Source organism: Coregonus clupeaformis, chromosome 6 (genome assembly GCF_020615455.1).
Source record: "Coregonus clupeaformis isolate EN_2021a chromosome 6, ASM2061545v1, whole genome shotgun sequence".
Classification (NCBI taxonomy): Eukaryota; Metazoa; Chordata; class Actinopteri; order Salmoniformes; family Salmonidae; genus Coregonus; species Coregonus clupeaformis.
The window spans coordinates 6,461,421-6,478,144 of NC_059197.1; positions in this window are offsets into that span (position 1 = coordinate 6,461,421).

The following is a 16,724-nucleotide window of genomic DNA, read 5'->3' on the forward strand; positions in this document are numbered from 1 at the left end:
GCTCACCGTTCTTGTGATCATTTTGACCCCACGGGGTGAGATCTTGCGTGGAGCCCCAGATTGAGGGAGATTATCAGTGGTCTTGTATGTCTTCCATTTCCTAATAATTGCTCCCACAGTTGATTTCTTCAAACCAAGCTGCTTACCTATTGCAGATTCAGTCTTCCCAGCCTGGTGCAGGTCTACAATTTTGTTTCTGGTGTCCTTTGACAGCTCTTGGCCATAGTGGAGTTTGGAGTGTGACTGTTTGAGGTTGTGGACAGGTGTCTTTTATACTGATAACAAGTTCAAACAGGTGCCATTAATACAGGTAACGAGTGGAGGACAGAGGAGCCTCTTAAAGAAGAAGTTACAGGTCTGTGAGAGCCAGAAATCTTGCTTGTTTGTAGGTGACCAAATACTTATTTTCCACCATCATTTGCAAATAAATTCATTAAAAATCCTACAATGTGATTTTCTGGATTTTTTTCCTCAATTTGTCTGTCATAGTTGACGTGTACCTATGATGAAAATTACAGGCCTCTCTCATCTTTTTAAGTGGGAGAACTTGCACAATTGGTGGCTGACTAAATACTTTTTTTCCCCACTGTACTTGACAGAGGTGAGACCAAAACCAAATCATCAATTCTTTCAACTCTTATGGCAACATGTGTCCATTGGTTTGTCCAAATTGCTCAAGAGCAGTACATTTGGTTAGGAATCATTGATCGACAGCAATATTCAAACCTTTGATTTTCACATTTTAGACCACTCAGGAACACTCTCAACACCTCTTGGTAAGCAATTCTGGTCTTTGGCATAAACATTTGTTTAATTGTCCGTCTGAAAAACAGAACTCTATCCCAGGGTTAGGTTTTCAGAAGACTGAGGGGGGTTTTCCTTTAACTGGGCTTTGCTCCTTTCATATTTATTTTGATCCTGACAAACTCCCCAGTCCCTGCCAATGACACGTACACACATAACATGATGCTGCCACCACAATACTGGAAAATACAGAGGGTTTCACTCTGGGTTGTGTTGTATTGGATTTGACCCAAACCTGTAGTATTTCATTTAGGCCACAAAGTTAATGTCTTGTTGCAAACATAATGGATGATTTGGAGTGGATTTTTTAACACAGGCTTCCTTCTTTTCACTTTGTCATACAGGACAGTAATGTGGCATGAATGCAATGTTGTTGATCCCTTCATATTTTCAAGTATTGTGGTGGCAGCATCATGTTATGGTTATGCTTGTCACCGGTAGAGACCGGGAGTTTTTTTAGGATGAAAATAAATATGAAAGGAGCAAAGCCCAGGTAAAAAGTTATAGGAAAATCCCCCTCAGTTTTCTGAAAACCTGTCCCTGAGATAGTTTTATTTTTATAAGGGACAATAACACAACTTGTAATGCCAAAAACACAACACAATGGCTTTCCAATAGGTGTGAAGTGTTCCTGAATGGGTTTGAATATTGCTGCCCATCAGTGATTCCCAACCAACTTTACTGCGCTTGAGACATTTTGACAAAAACAATGGATATATACTTCCCTAAGAGTTCAAAATTATTCATAGCTGTAATGGCTGCCAAAGGTGCTTCCACCAATTATTAACTCTGTGAAGACATACGCAATCAATACATCATCATTTTGTATTTCTTTGCAATTTGGAAAATGTTTTATAATTTTCTTTCACTTTGGAAATGGTCAAAAAGAAACAAAAAGAGCTTCTTAGAAAATAGCAGTTTCTCAAGCAAGAAAATACAGAGCAAGAAAAATAATAAGTAAAGCTGCAGAACAAGAAAAGTTTCATGTAATAGTTTTGTTTTAGTGTATGTGTTCTCGCTCTCTCTTCGAACATTTGGCAAGGATAGGAAAAAAATCTAATTTAATCACTTTTTAGTTTTAATTTTAAGGCAGCAAAATTTGAAGAATGTGCAAGACTTTCACTAGCGACTGTATATATATTTTGACGTACTTGCAGTGACATACAGTGCATTCGGAAAAAAAAATTATGCACTCACTAACTGTAAGTCGCTCTGGATAAGAGCGTCTGCTAAATGACTAAAATGTAAATGTAAAAATGTATTCAGACCCCTTGACTTTTTCCACATTTTGTTACGTTACAGCCTTATTCTAAAATTGATTAAATAGTTTTCTACACATAATACCCCATAATAACAAAGCAAAAACAGGTTTTTATAACATTTTGCTAATTTATTAAAAATAAAAAAACAGAAATACCATATTTACATAAGTATTCAGACTCTTTGCTATGAGACTCGAAATTGAGCATTATGACCATCCTGTGTCACTTTACTTGGACTAAGAAAATACACTTTATCAAGAAGCCTTATGACCATCATAATCATATAAGCCAGATAGGCCTATCACGTACATGCCCTTATATCAGTCAAAAAGAGGGTGTCTTGCTCCTGAAATCTACTCCTGCATTCATCCCAGTTATCGGCAACATCAGCAACAGAGCAATTACAAATACAATAATATGGTCAATTATAATGTATATAGTATATAACATAAACATACTGTTGACATGGAGGCTATAGTGTAACGGAAGGTTTTGCCATGTGTGGTAGGTTTTGTGGGTTTTGACACTCTTATGTAGGTGTCATAACCAGCCATAAAATAACACAATATATGTCACAACAGGTCTAAATATATGTGTCATGACAGTGTTATGACCATATTATAACAGGTTATGACAATTTATCTCAGCTGTTCTGACATATTATGACATGGTTATGACTGTTACTTGACACGCTGGGTGTCAAGTAGAGTGTTACCGAAACGGAAACTTCTGCTTAGAGCATTTAAATAATTGTGACCAATATGTTTTTTATTTTTTATCTCCCAACAGTTACGATCACTATTTCTCGAATTAAAGTTTTCCATTATAACCCTATTCTTGAGCATTTTTTCCAGAAAGTTTTGTCACACTGTGGCAAGCAATGAGTTCCAAGGTTTAGGCTCAGGAGACGAGGTGAATATTGAAAGGCTATATGTAAGACAGTGGGTCTCATCCTGGGGTACTAGTACCCGTAGGGGTACCTGGCCTATCCAACAGGGGGTACTTGTGTCACGCCCTGACATTGAGATCTCTAGCTGCAAAGGGGAGGCAGGATGGGAGAAGAGTTTACTGTCTATGTCACGTCCGAAGCCGGAGCCGCCACCGAGGCTAGATGCCCACCCGGACCCTCCCCTAATGAGTCAGGTTTTTGCAGCCGGAGTCCGCACCTTTGGGGGGGGGGGGTACTGTCACGCCCTGACATTAAGATCTCTAGTTGGGTTGGTCAGGGTGTGAAATCTAATGTATATATTTCTATGTTGGCTGGGTGTGGTTCCCAATCAGAGGCAGCTGTCGGTCGTTGTCTCTGATTGGGGATCATACTTAGGCAGCCATGTTGCCTACCTTAGTTGTGGGATCTTGTTTCTGTTTGGCTTGTTTGATGTTTAGCCTCTTGAACTTCACGTTCTGTTGGATTTTGCTATTTTGTCGGTGTTTATTAAAATAAATGACTATGTACACATACCACGCTGCACCTTGGTCCGATCCTTTACACAACGAACGTGACAGAAGATCCCAACCACAGGAGGAGCAGACATCATGAACATGGGAGGAGATATTAGACGGAAAAGGATCATGGACGTGGGAAGAGATCCAGGCAGGTATGGATCGCCTTCCTTGGGAGCAGACGGAGGCAGCGAGGGAGAAAAAACGGCGACTCAAAAGGTCCTGATCACGAAGGAAGCCCGAGAGGCAGCCCCAATAATTGTTTTGGGTTGAAGACGCAGCTGGAGACCCTGAAAGGGCTGACTGTGAAGGATGTGAGAGCTAGAGAGGAGGCCACTCTGAAGATGGAGGCCCTCCAAGCAGCTAAAGACCTGCAGCTCAGCACTCTGAGGGAGCAGGAGCTCTCCCTTCAGAAGGAGGCGCTGCAGGAGGCCCACAGGGAGAAGGAGTCAGTGGATGTACTGAGAGAGGAGCTGGCTAGGCAACAGGAGGAGCTGAGAGAGGAGTTAACCCTACAGCAGCAGAGAACGCAGTCCTTAGAGCAGAGGCTGGCGGAGCCAGGTTTCAGAGTAGAGCCAACTCCCCGCACTCACGTTAAGGAGCGTGGGACCGTTCAGGCACCCTGTTATGCTCTGATATGCACTGTATCTCCAGTGCGCATTCACAGCCCGGTGCGCTTGGTGCCCGCGTCCCGCTCTTGCCGGGCTAAAGTGAGCGTTCAGCCAGGACGGGTCGTGCCTGCTCCTCGCACCAAACCAGTGTCTCCAATCCGGTACGGCCCGTTCCTGCTCCTCGCACCAAACCAGTGGTGTGTGTATCCAGTGCGGTACGGCCCGTTCCTGCTCCTCGCACCAAACCAGTGGTGCGTGTCTCCAGTCCGGTACGGCCCGTTCCTGCTCCTTGCACCAAACCAGTGGTGCGTGTATCAAGTCCGGTACGGCCCGTTCCTGCTCCTCGCACCAAACCAGTGGTGCGTGTATCCAGTCCGGTACGGCCCGTTCCTGCTCCTCGCACCAAACCAGTGGTGTGTGTCCCCTGGCCGGTACGGCCCGTTCCAGCGCCACGCACCTGACCTTCAGCGACGGTCAGCTGCTCCACTCCAGTGGCCAGAGCAGTCCGCTCCACCCGTGCCTAGTCCAGCTCCGGTCAGCTGCTTCACTCCAGTGCCAGAGCAGTCCGCTCCACCGGTGCCTAGTCCAGCTCTGGTTATCTGCTCCCTACCAGAGCTGGGGCAGTCCGCTTCACCGGTGCCTAGTCCGGGTCCGGTCGTCTACTCTTCCCCCATGCCGGAGCCATCCACTCCAACGGGGTCCGAGCCGGAGCCAGACGTCAACCCCTCTCCAGGGTCGAGGGCTCCCACACCAGGGTCCAGACAGGGCTTGGTGCATTGGGGGAGGACTGAGAGGGGGAGCATCGCACCGGGGTCCAGACCGGACCGGGCGTGCAAAGGGGAGGCAGGATGGGAGAAGAGTTTACTGCCTACGTCACGTCCGAAGCCGGGGCCGGAGCCGCCACCGAGGCTAGATGCCCACCCAGACCCTCCCCTCATGAGTCAGGTTTTTGAGGCCGGAGTCCGCACCATTTGGGGGGGGGGGGGGTACTCTCACGCCCTGACATTGAGATCTCTAGTTGGGTTGGTCAGGGTGTGAAATCTAATTTATATATTTCTATGTTGGCAGGGTGTGGTTCCCAATCAGAGGCAGCTGTCGGTCATTGTCTCTGATTGGGGATCATACTTAGGCAGCCATGTTGCCTACCTTAGTTGTGGGATCTTGTTTCTGTTTGGCTTGTTTGATGTTTAGCCTCTTGAACTTCACGTTCTGTTGGATTTTGCCGGTGTTGATTAAAATAAACGACTATGTACGCATACCACGCTGCACCTTGGTCCGATCCTTTACACAACGAACGTGACAACTTGGGAAGAATCATGGGCAGCGCAATATGTGATTGGGGGTAAGGTCAATCAAAAAAGTTTAGAACCACTGTAGTAGTAAGTAATAACAGAATATCTGCACACAAGAACGATTTATGACCATGATTTACGACCTAAATGTCAAAGGTCACGTACACCAGTGGAGGCTCCTCAGGGGAGGAAGGGGAATTTCATAAAATAAAAATTGTAAAACATTACAAAAGTTATCCTTTTAAACTATATGAAATATATTCACATGCCACCAAATAATGTATTAAAGCACACTGTTTTGCAATGAAGGTCTACAGTAGCCTCAACAGCACTCTGTAGGGTAGCACCACGGTGTAGCCGGAGGACAGCTAGCTTCCGTCCTCCTCTGGGTACATTGACTTCAATACAAAACCTAGGAGGCTCATGGTTCTCACCTTCTTCCATAGACTTACACAGTAATTATGACAACTTCCGGAGGATGTCCTCCAACCTATCAGAGCTCTTGCAGCAGAAACTGACATGTTGTCCACCCAATCAAAGGATCAGATAATGAATCTAGTACTGAAAGCATAAGATACAGCAAGCTAGCACTGCAGTGCATAAAATGTGGTGAGTAGTTGACTTAAAGAGAAAGACAACAGTTGAACAGTTTTGAACAAATACATTTATTTGAGGGATAGAGAGAGATTGTCATTTTTTGTCACTTTCAGTTTCACTTACTTGGCTAGCAAATGCAGCTGGCTAGTTTAGCCTACTCAAACACCCTGCTCAAAAAGAGGGATGCTATGTTAGCTAGCTACTTATGACTAGCCAACACAACACTGGAACTCTTCCAAGTCAAGGTAAGCTTTTGGTTTTACTAATTTATTGCCAACGGGGCCCGCCGGTGTAACTGCTGAACTGCTAACTGACTATACACTGTAATGTTACAGCATGATTGTAGGGGGTTTACTAACGCGTTAGTTCTATTTGCTATGTTGACTATGATGTTACTTTAGCTAATATGGTAACAACAATGTAGGCTGTGTGTAGCAGTTATGATATGGATTGGCTTGGAAAGCTTTTTTCGCCTGGTCACATACAACTGATGTGTTGTGCATTGAAGTCCACAAATGAAGGGAAAAGGTGAGAGGAGGAGAGCGCATAGATGCGAGAAGGAACACAACGTGGCTGCTATGAATGTGAACTGTGTTTACGCAAGACCAGGGGTCTATTCATTCAGCCGATTCTGTTGAAAAACTTTTCTTAAACGGAAGCAAACGAAACGTAAACGGAACGGTATTGAATGTGTCGCTGTCTGTCCATGTGTCACTGTCTGTCACCTCAACATTTTCTCTCAACCTGTGTGCACCTATGTTGTAATCTTTCATTCATAGGCTAGGTTATAGCAACCTCATGAAGGGTATAGGGAAAATTAGAGTATCATGTAGTAGCTTAAACCTATCGATGTTCAATTGAACTGTCACGCTCGTCGGGAACAGAGGACCAATGCGCAGCGTTAGTTGCGAACATATTTTATTTGTGATACCCGAACAAAACAACAAACGAAACGTGCAGTCCTACAATACAAACCAAAAGGAACAAGATCCCACAACTAATGTGGGAAAACAGCCTCTATAAGTATGGCTCCCAATCAGAGACAACCAGCCACAGCTGACACTCGTTGCCTCTGATTGGGAACCACTCTGGCCAACACAGAAATACAATACCTAGAATCCCGACATAGAAACAAAACACATAGATCTACACACCCTGGCTCAACATAACAGTGTCCCCAGAGCCAGGGCGTGACAGTACCCCCCCCTAAAGGCGCAGACTCCGACCGCGTCAACCAAATACCACAGGGGAGGGACCGGGTGGGCACTCCACCTAGGCGGCGGATCCGGCTCCGGACCTGATCCCCCCCTCTCCAACCCCCCAAAGTACCCCTGGTCCGGTCTGGCCCCGCTGGCCGGAGCTGGACTGCACACTGGTGGAGCGGATTGCTCTAGCTCCGGCGTAAAGCATCTGACCGGTGCTGAACCAGGCACCAGTGGAACAGGCACGGGCCGTGCCGGACTGACGACGCACACCACTGGCTTGATGTGGGGAACAGGCACGGGCCGTGCTGGACTGACGACGCACACCACTGGCTTGGTGTGGGGGAGCAGGAGCGGGCCGGACGGGCTGACGATGCGCACCCCTGGCTTGGTGCGTGGAGCAGGAACGGACCGGACCGGGCTGACGATGCGCACCCCTGGCTTAGTGCGTGGAGCAGCAACGGGCCGGACCGGGCTGACGATACGCACCCCTGGCTTAGTGCGTGGAGCAGGAACGGACCGGACCGGGCTGACGATGCGCACCCCTGGTTTGGTGCGTGGAGCAGGAACGGACCGGACCGGGCTGACGATGCGCACCCCTGGCTTAGTGCGTGGAGCAGCAACGGGCCGGACCGGGCTGACGATACGCACCCCTGGCTTAGTGCGTGGAGCAGGAACGGACCGGACCGGGCTGACGATGCACACCCCTGGTTTGGTGCGTGGAGCAGGAACGGGCTGGACCGGGCTGACGACTCGCACCCCTGGCTTGGTGCGAGTGGCAGGAACAGGCCGGACCGGGCTGGCGACGCGCACCATAGGCTTGGTGCGGGGAGCAGGAACAGGCCGGGCTGGGCTGGCGACGCGCACCGTAGGCCTGGTGCGGGGAGCAGGCACAGGCCGGGCTGGGCTGGCGACGCGCACCGTAGGCTTGGTGCAAGGGGCAGGAACAGACCGGACCGTACTGGGGACACACACCACTGGCCCTACACCGGGATCTGGAACGGGCCGGACCGGACTGGTAACACACCCCAGTACCTCTCGCCGTGCCTCTACACCTTCCTTCCCTTCTTTGACCAGTGGCCCCCGTAACCTGGCGGCCTCCTCTGCCAACCCGCTGGACCGCTCTATCGCGGCCTCCTGCTGCCCCGACGTCCACGTCGTGAGCCCCCCCCTAAAAAAATTCTGGGGGTCTCTCTTCCCCGTGGGCCAGGCCTCTATAGTTCTCGCCCAACTCTCGCTCTTCTGCTTCCAACTCCAGCCATTCTGCTCCTCATATGGCTTGACCCAGTCGAGACACTTCCTCCACTGTTCCCAAGTCCACCCTCTCTGCTCTTCATTAGGCTTGACCCAGTCGAGGTTGCCACGGAGATCTGCTAGCGACTCCCCTGGCGATGGCTCCTGGACACGCTGCTTGGTCCAGTTTTGGTGGGATCTTCTGTCACGCTCGTCGGGAACAGAGGACCAATGCGCAGCGTTAGTTGCGAACATATTTTATTTGTGATACCCGAACAAAACAACAAACGAAACGTGCAGTCCTACAATACAAACCAAAAGGAACAAGATCCCACAACTAATGTGGGAAAACAGCCTCTATAAGTATGGCTCCCAATCAGAGACAACCAGCCACAGCTGACACTCGTTGCCTCTGATTGGGAACCACTCTGGCCAACACAGAAATACAATACCTAGAATCCCGACATAGAAACAAAACACATAGATCTACACACCCTGGCTCAACATAACAGTGTCCCCAGAGCCAGGGCGTGACATGAACTGGGTGAATGGAATATGAATGACAGTCATCCAATATGCTGTAATAGAAATAAGGCCATGCTCATGACATTTTTTTATATATATCTTAAGCGGCACTGACCGCCACTGACGTAGACGTACATGTACACTACCGTTCAAAGGTTTGGGGTCACTTAGAAATGTCCTTGTTTTCGAAAGAAAATTAATTTTTTGTCCATTAAAATAACATCAAATTGATCAGAAATACAGTGTAGACATTGTTAATGTTGTAAATGGCTATTGTAGCTGGAAACAGCTGATTTTTAATGGAATATCTACATAGGCGTACAGAGGCCCATTATCAGCAACCATCAGTCCTGTGTTCCAATGGCACGTTGTGTTTGCTAATCCAAGTTTATCATTTTAAAAGGCTAATTAATCATTAGGAAACCCTTTTGCAATTGTGTTAGCACAGCTGAAAACTGTTGTGCTGATTAAAGAAGCAATAAAACTGGCCTTCTTGAGACTAGTTGAGTAACTGGAGCATCAGCAATTGTGGGTTCGATTACAGGCTCAAAATGGCCAGAAACAAAGAACTTTCTTCTGAAACTCATCAGTCTATTCTTGTTCTGAGAAATGAAGGCCATTCCATGCGAGAAATTGCCAAGAAACTGAAGATCTCGTACAACGCTGTGTACTACTCCCTTCACAGAACAGCGCAAACTGTCTCTAACCAGAGTAGTGTCGTATCGGGTGAATGGTGGCCATTATTGCTGTCAACAAAGAGTCCGTCTATGCTGCATCGTGTTAGAGGCTTTTATTAAAATCACGAGGTTACAGCATAAATGACAGGTGACATGACACCCGGAGAACGACGCCTCCGAATGGCTGCTCGTTCTGACGTCCTCTTCGTTTAACCCCCCTATTTATAAACAATGAAACTCCCTCTTCTGGCCAATCACCAGTCTCCCCTGTCTACAACACACTTCCGGTCTGTTGTATTTGGCGTCACACCCAAAACATTCCCTCTTGATACTAACACAAACACCATTCCATTTCTTCATGAAAAACATTTAACAAAGGCATAATCTTCAGATACTATATTCCCCCCTTCGAGACGAACTAAACGTCTCGAAAACAAACAGAATAGGATTATGACTAGTAGCAATTTATCTTATTGAGTATCTTTAACATTAAACCAAAAACATTCTCCTCTAGAGTGTAAATACCTTTCTATGCAATAACTGTTTATGAAGTGTGAATACATTACTATCTTTATGAAGTGTGAATACATTACTATGAAATATGAAGAAATCTCTATGGAGTGTAAGAGCGAAAAACTGTCCGGCAACCTTCCATCCATATCAATCAAGACAGTAAAATTCTCTCACGGTCCCTCTGCCCCAGGCAACCACCGTCGGTACTCCAGATAACCTCATTAACCATGTAAATGCATTTGAAACTATGATGCAATTAAATACACATGTAAGCCCCTGCAAACAAAATCCTATCCATAAACATCCACTTGCAAGGCTGGTCAACCCATTGGACCCAAAAGTGGAACTCTCCCTGCCTAGCCTCTCTGTCCCTAAACCTTCACGAAATAAACAAAAACATCTATGATCCTCACATGTATTCAATAACATCAAACATCATTCTACAAAAATTAATCCCTAAGAATATGACACAATTATGTATTACACATGTCTATATTTCATTGCAGACACTGGAATGTAGTCCACTACACTTCCTCTCCCCGTAGTCTCGACTTCCAATGGATTGTTGATGATGGAATCGGCCACACCCTCCTTGTTTCATCTCCTCCAGTCATATTGTCCCTTCCCATGTTCCTGTTTGAGTATTTCAATCTCCATATGTTCCCCCAAATGCTTCTGGAAGAAAAGAAAAGAAACCAAACAGTATCTTTTCCAAAAAAAAACACTTTCAAATTGAACACCAATATCAACTAAGAATATAAACTGATATATAAATGATGCATGAATCACATAAACCTATTCCCCCCTTTGATTCATAAATCATACCAACATCACCCCAATATTGAATTTTTTTTTTTAGAAAAATCATCAAAATGATATTTATCCATCAGTTCCACTTGTCCGTCTTTATCCAGATCAGGAACAGTCAACACCGGCATCTGAGTGTTGTCTCCAGGCATCACTCTCCAACCTATCTCAATATCATAGCTTTCTCAAAGGTCAGTAACAAATTAAACATCACACAGTGTTATCAAAGCTGAAACTAAAATCTGACCCATCACTGCCCCTACTGGCCTAACTGATCTTGCAACCAAGTCTTCCAAATGCATCCCTTATTTCCTTCAATGCATCTATAACCCCAGTGATATTATCTGAACTATCTGGACTCCAAGTATAACTAATATTTATCAATATGATCTTCCCAAATGTTACACCATACCATGAATAAAGTCCCCCCTTCTCCCTTAGACTTATCCTTCAATGATAGGCTTGAAGCCTATGACATGTCCCTTTTCATCCTATTTTGAACTCTAATTTCAGATTGATCTGTGTTCGGTGCTACTCCTCTTTTAATAGTAAAAGCCTCATATGGAAGCTTCAACGTTGACATTAACAACATCCTATCCATCCATAGGATAAGAATATATACGATTTATCATCACAAACCCACCAAATATCTCTAAAATTCCAAATAGTCACATTGTCAGTCAAAAGCTAATCGTTTAACCATCAAAGTCCTGCTCTTCTTACTACCTGGTATATTAAAAAGTAACCTTATATTTCTCATTACTACCCTTAATGTCATGCTTATCCAAAGTCATCCTATAATCATCACAATCTGATATTCCCATAAACATACCCTTTACCTCATATGTTTTATTAGAACAAAAACAACTTTTAGCCCTCAATGTTTCACCTGAATACTTCAGAGTTCCGTTGTTACCTGATTTTCCTTTCCCATTTAACAATTCCCATAGGGTAATTCATTTAACCAAGAACACTTAAACCTAGGCTTAAACCACTGTTCTGACAACGACATTATTTTATCTGTCAATGACTGTTGCTAATACCACAGTCATGACAAAGCATAAGACTGACCCATACCTGATAGAGGCCGCGCGACCGTCTAACATGTCTGGTGCTGGAATTCTCAACAGACATGGACCCTCAAGATTCCTCACTGATCTTACAGAATGAGTTAATCTATCTCTAATTTCCACAACAGAAGAACGAGCGGTACTGATCAGATACCTCTCCCTGTCTGTCATTAAAATCAAAGACCTCATCCTGTATCTCCATGATGAATCTATATTCTCTCTACTATTATCTGTTCTCCTATTTTAACCCTATTCGTACTATCCTTGACAGCACTCTCCATCCGTAACATAACCCATGAGTCTAAAATTCCCCATTTAATTTCAGAAAAGTGGTTGTCGATGTCATACTCCCTACAAAGTAGTTGACTTAATTGCTGTATCAACCCTAATTACTTCTAGTGCAAAAGTTCCCATTATCCTCTGTGTATTATCTACTGTTGGAGTGACTACTGTAATCTACTCTTCCTGAACTCCTTCGGTGACTGCGGAAGCTTCAACAGATTTCAAATCTTCCATTATAGGCATCACTTTACGAATTACATAGCCCTTTAACCAATAATTCTTAACCAGAACAAATTCTAATGCTTGCACTAGATAAGTACACATATATTCTCCCTGACCTTTCTCTGTAACACTACGCAACATAAGTGAACAGTCACTCCTAACCCTCTTCCAAACTATACCTCCTTTGACTAGGTGCAACAGCTTCTACTCCTGGTCCTGATAACAATACTTATTCTCCATAATTATCTCTCCATGTGGGAGGAACGTCCCCATCCTAACCCCAATAAGTATTTTTTCCCCTAAAATTGGTGCTGTATTGGTTCCCTTATAACCAAATGCGATATATTTATGGCATTAATACCTGTCAATGTTGAAAGAGTTAAATTGCTTCTCACTGTTGTTATAATAGACTGAAGTGTTAATGTCCTTATTGTTGCTCCTAGTTTTCCCCAAAGAAAAAAGTTGTCTTTGCTTGTACTTCCATCTATCACCACTAGTGTCACTTTTTCCCCAAATCTCAGTCCTTTCTCTAATCCCTGACTTTAAACTTTTGATTACACAAAATACACCTATAATTACCTTGATCTTCCTACTCTACAGTGTCATTCACCATTGTTCTCTCTCTTACTACTAACTTTGAAACTTAGCTTACTGTCTCAGAGTTCCTTCAACCCTAATCTACTCCTAACTTATTTTAATCTAATCTTTTCTCTCATAACATTTAAAACTTTTTCCCCTGATTTATTCACAAAATCCCTTACCACCAAATTTTTAGAATATGTGATTGGGTAAGTTCCCCACCTGCTTCTGACTCATTACACACAGACTTGGCAAACGACTAAACACCTTTTAGCCTAGCCTGAAATCTCTTAGTGTAAGAATGTAACCCTGAATAAACAGTCACCCCTTTTAACTTTTCAGACAGATTGTCTAATAGACAGTCGTCTAGTGTACATCTTATTGTACAATTCAATTTAAACAATGCATCTCTTCCCAACACTACAATAACCGTATCTTCTAATATTAGTACCTTAAGAGTAATTAACTGTTTTACTACCTCAAATCCCTATCCTAATTAGTTATCAATTAGTGAGATGTTTAACCTCTTTAGGCTGAACCCAGATAAGTTTTTCCACTATTCACTATCACTTCTAATGGTCGGTTGTTTCAACTGTTAGCTATTTTCTCTTCTTCTCTAATCGATGCTCTCAGCAATGCACCCCCCTTCCGGATCTTCTAGACACTAACAGGTGATCTTCACTTGCTCCTTTATCTTCCTCTGTTGTTTTCTCCCGACTCATTTTCATCACAGGTAAAGTACCCAATCTGTCCACAATTATAACAGTCTTCTGAAAGTTGCTGAAAGTGTAGCTGAAATCTTCCTCCTCCTTCTATTTCTTCTCGTCAATTCTGTGTCTGTCCAGAAACTGGCTTTGGATATGAATCAACTGGTACCCCCTTGGCTGGTACAATTGCCTTTGATATTGTTCAGTTAAAGCTGTAACAGTGATTGTTGATTTGGTTCACTCTGATTCTTCATAACCAAAACTTATCTTCTCCACCCGTTGTATGATTGAGTTTTCAGAGTTTCTTCGTCCTGTTCTTTCTTCTTCTCCAATTCTTGGGATCCTTTTCTCAGCAGTTTCTCCTCTTCTGTATCTTCAGCTGTGTTACTTCTAAACTCTTTGCTTATAAACATCGGTCTATATCTCCATTTCTTCTTTGCTAGTCATTGTAGGATAAAATCCTCTTGAACATAAAGCACCTTTAATCTCCAAATCTTCATCTTCAACTTCCATCAGAGATCAAATCTCGTGTATCCTTCTTCTTTTTCCTCTTGTCAACTTCCTTCTGATCACAGAGTCATATCCACCCATGCATGACCTCTTCATCATCACTCTCATCTTCATCATCATCTTCTTTAAGAACCATCCTCCTTACCTCCCTCTTTTCTTCCAGACCTCACATTTTCTTCCTTCTGGAGTCTTGGATTCATCTTCATCGTCGTTTCTGCTTGTCCTCTATCTATTATTCGTCTTCATCTCTGATGTAACAATCACCCTCCTAGATGATCACTGAAAGCTGAGGATAAACATCCCTAAGCTGTACTTTTTGCTGAATCCGTATGTGAGACAGGTGTACTAACATCTGCCATTAGTTTCTCCTAACACTACTTTCTAACACTACTTTAATTAAAGGATTACTATTTTTTCCCTATATCAATCGGTGTAATCACCTTCATCTAGCCTTGCTGTCCTTTCTCCCCCTTGTAAAAACTCTTTTATATTCCTTTATTATGAATTAGCTTATTTTAGACTGTATAGCCTAAGGCTTTCCCCCCTCTAATTATTAATATAACCTAACCAACTCCAAATAAATCCAAATAAACTCCAAATAAATCAATTAAAAATCATGAATAATTAAAACCAATTTTTATTCCTATGTCACCAATTTATCAATTAGTGTTGGCTATCTTACCACAACCCATCAAATGCAAGTAAATGTAGTTAGTCAACTTCAAAGCAATCCCCCCAAAACAAAGCCTCTAACCTTACAACCCTTCAATACTCCAATTCCCATAACCCCTTGCTCTATCCGATAAGTTATCTTAAATTATCTTAAATTTACAGAATAATGTCAGTCCTGGATTCCCAAAACATCTGTAATTAACCCAAGTGATGCACATAGCCTCCAAAATGCAATTTTTAATGAATCATTTGCCAAGCCTATGTAAAATTGTCATAACATCACATATTTTGTTAGGATGATTTTGTGTACTAGCCTGATCTGATCCTCTCGTCTGACTCTGCCTCGTCACACCTTGTCACGTGACGCACACGTTAGCCCCTCCTCTCTCCTGTCGTATCGTATCGCTCCACTCATATGACAGAAAAACAAAGACACAGAATCACATTTTAGTAGTCAATGCAATCCCTGAGTTATTTCAACCATATTCAATATTCCTTCGTTCACCCATTATTCACTCTAAGACTAAAATCAGAACTAAATAGATCGCTCAAAAACATTTTTATTTAATTTTAATCGTCTTTTAATTATTTAATTCAATTCATTATACTTCGCCAACATATATTTAATGTATAAATTCAATAGGTCACAAACCAAGTTTCATCTTTAACCATCGCCGTTTAAACTAGAATACTCGTGTTAAAATCTCTCCTCTTTGTGTCCATTTCCCTTGCAGGGTAACGCCAAATGGGACCTATGACCTTAACCCACCATTTTGGTTTGTAGGCTCAGCGCGACCTCATGTCGTAGTTTTAGCCCCGTAAAATCAAGCGCATGCGCACATCCATTCAAAAATACCTTTTCACCGTGGAAGGAAGATTCTCTACTCTCTCTCCCCGAACAGACAGAATAACACTCCAGCTGTAACTCCCGTTTCCCCCTTATAGTCAAACAACATTTAACAGCGCTCACAAAACATATAACCTGACTTACACACAGAGACAAATTTAAGAGACTTTAATCCATCGCAATGGAGTCTCTAAGGATACATTAGCATGTAGCACACAACACAATCAGCATTTAGCATTGACATTAGCCTTAGCCTCTAGCTAACTGCGGCCTATTACACAGAAACATACCCTGCACTGCCCTATCAATTTTAAACATATTTATCCTACCGTTTTTGCTACCGGGACTAATGAGCATTACACCGAGAAATCAAACCCAATCAAACACCCCGTCGGACGAAAGTCAAATCATAATCACAATCAGATAAACCTCCTTAATCCGAGCTCTCTTTAAAAAGAAAAAACCCACCGTCCACCCATTCTATCGTGTGAACGGATTTGCCGGCCCGACATCTAAAATGGCCCCCCCTGGAGGTCTTAAAGCGGTACAGTGCCCTAAAGAATGCGCATATCTGCCTTAATCGTACACTTCAATACTTAAATCCTACCATTTCATGCCCTAAAAACTCCCAATTATCTGCCGTTTCCAATGGAATAAATTTTAGCAGACTCTAGTCGACCACAATAACGCCACCCGAGGCAAGGTCATTTGGTACATCTCTCCAGTGTACACAAGTCGTATACAATCTAACAAACTCCGAAGCGGTAAGAAAACACTCACCCTTTTGGCCATGCTTCAAAGCGAGTTAGCCTGGCGGTTGACTGAAACAAGGAAGAGACGCAAACCCAGCCCCACGTTGGGCGCCATTA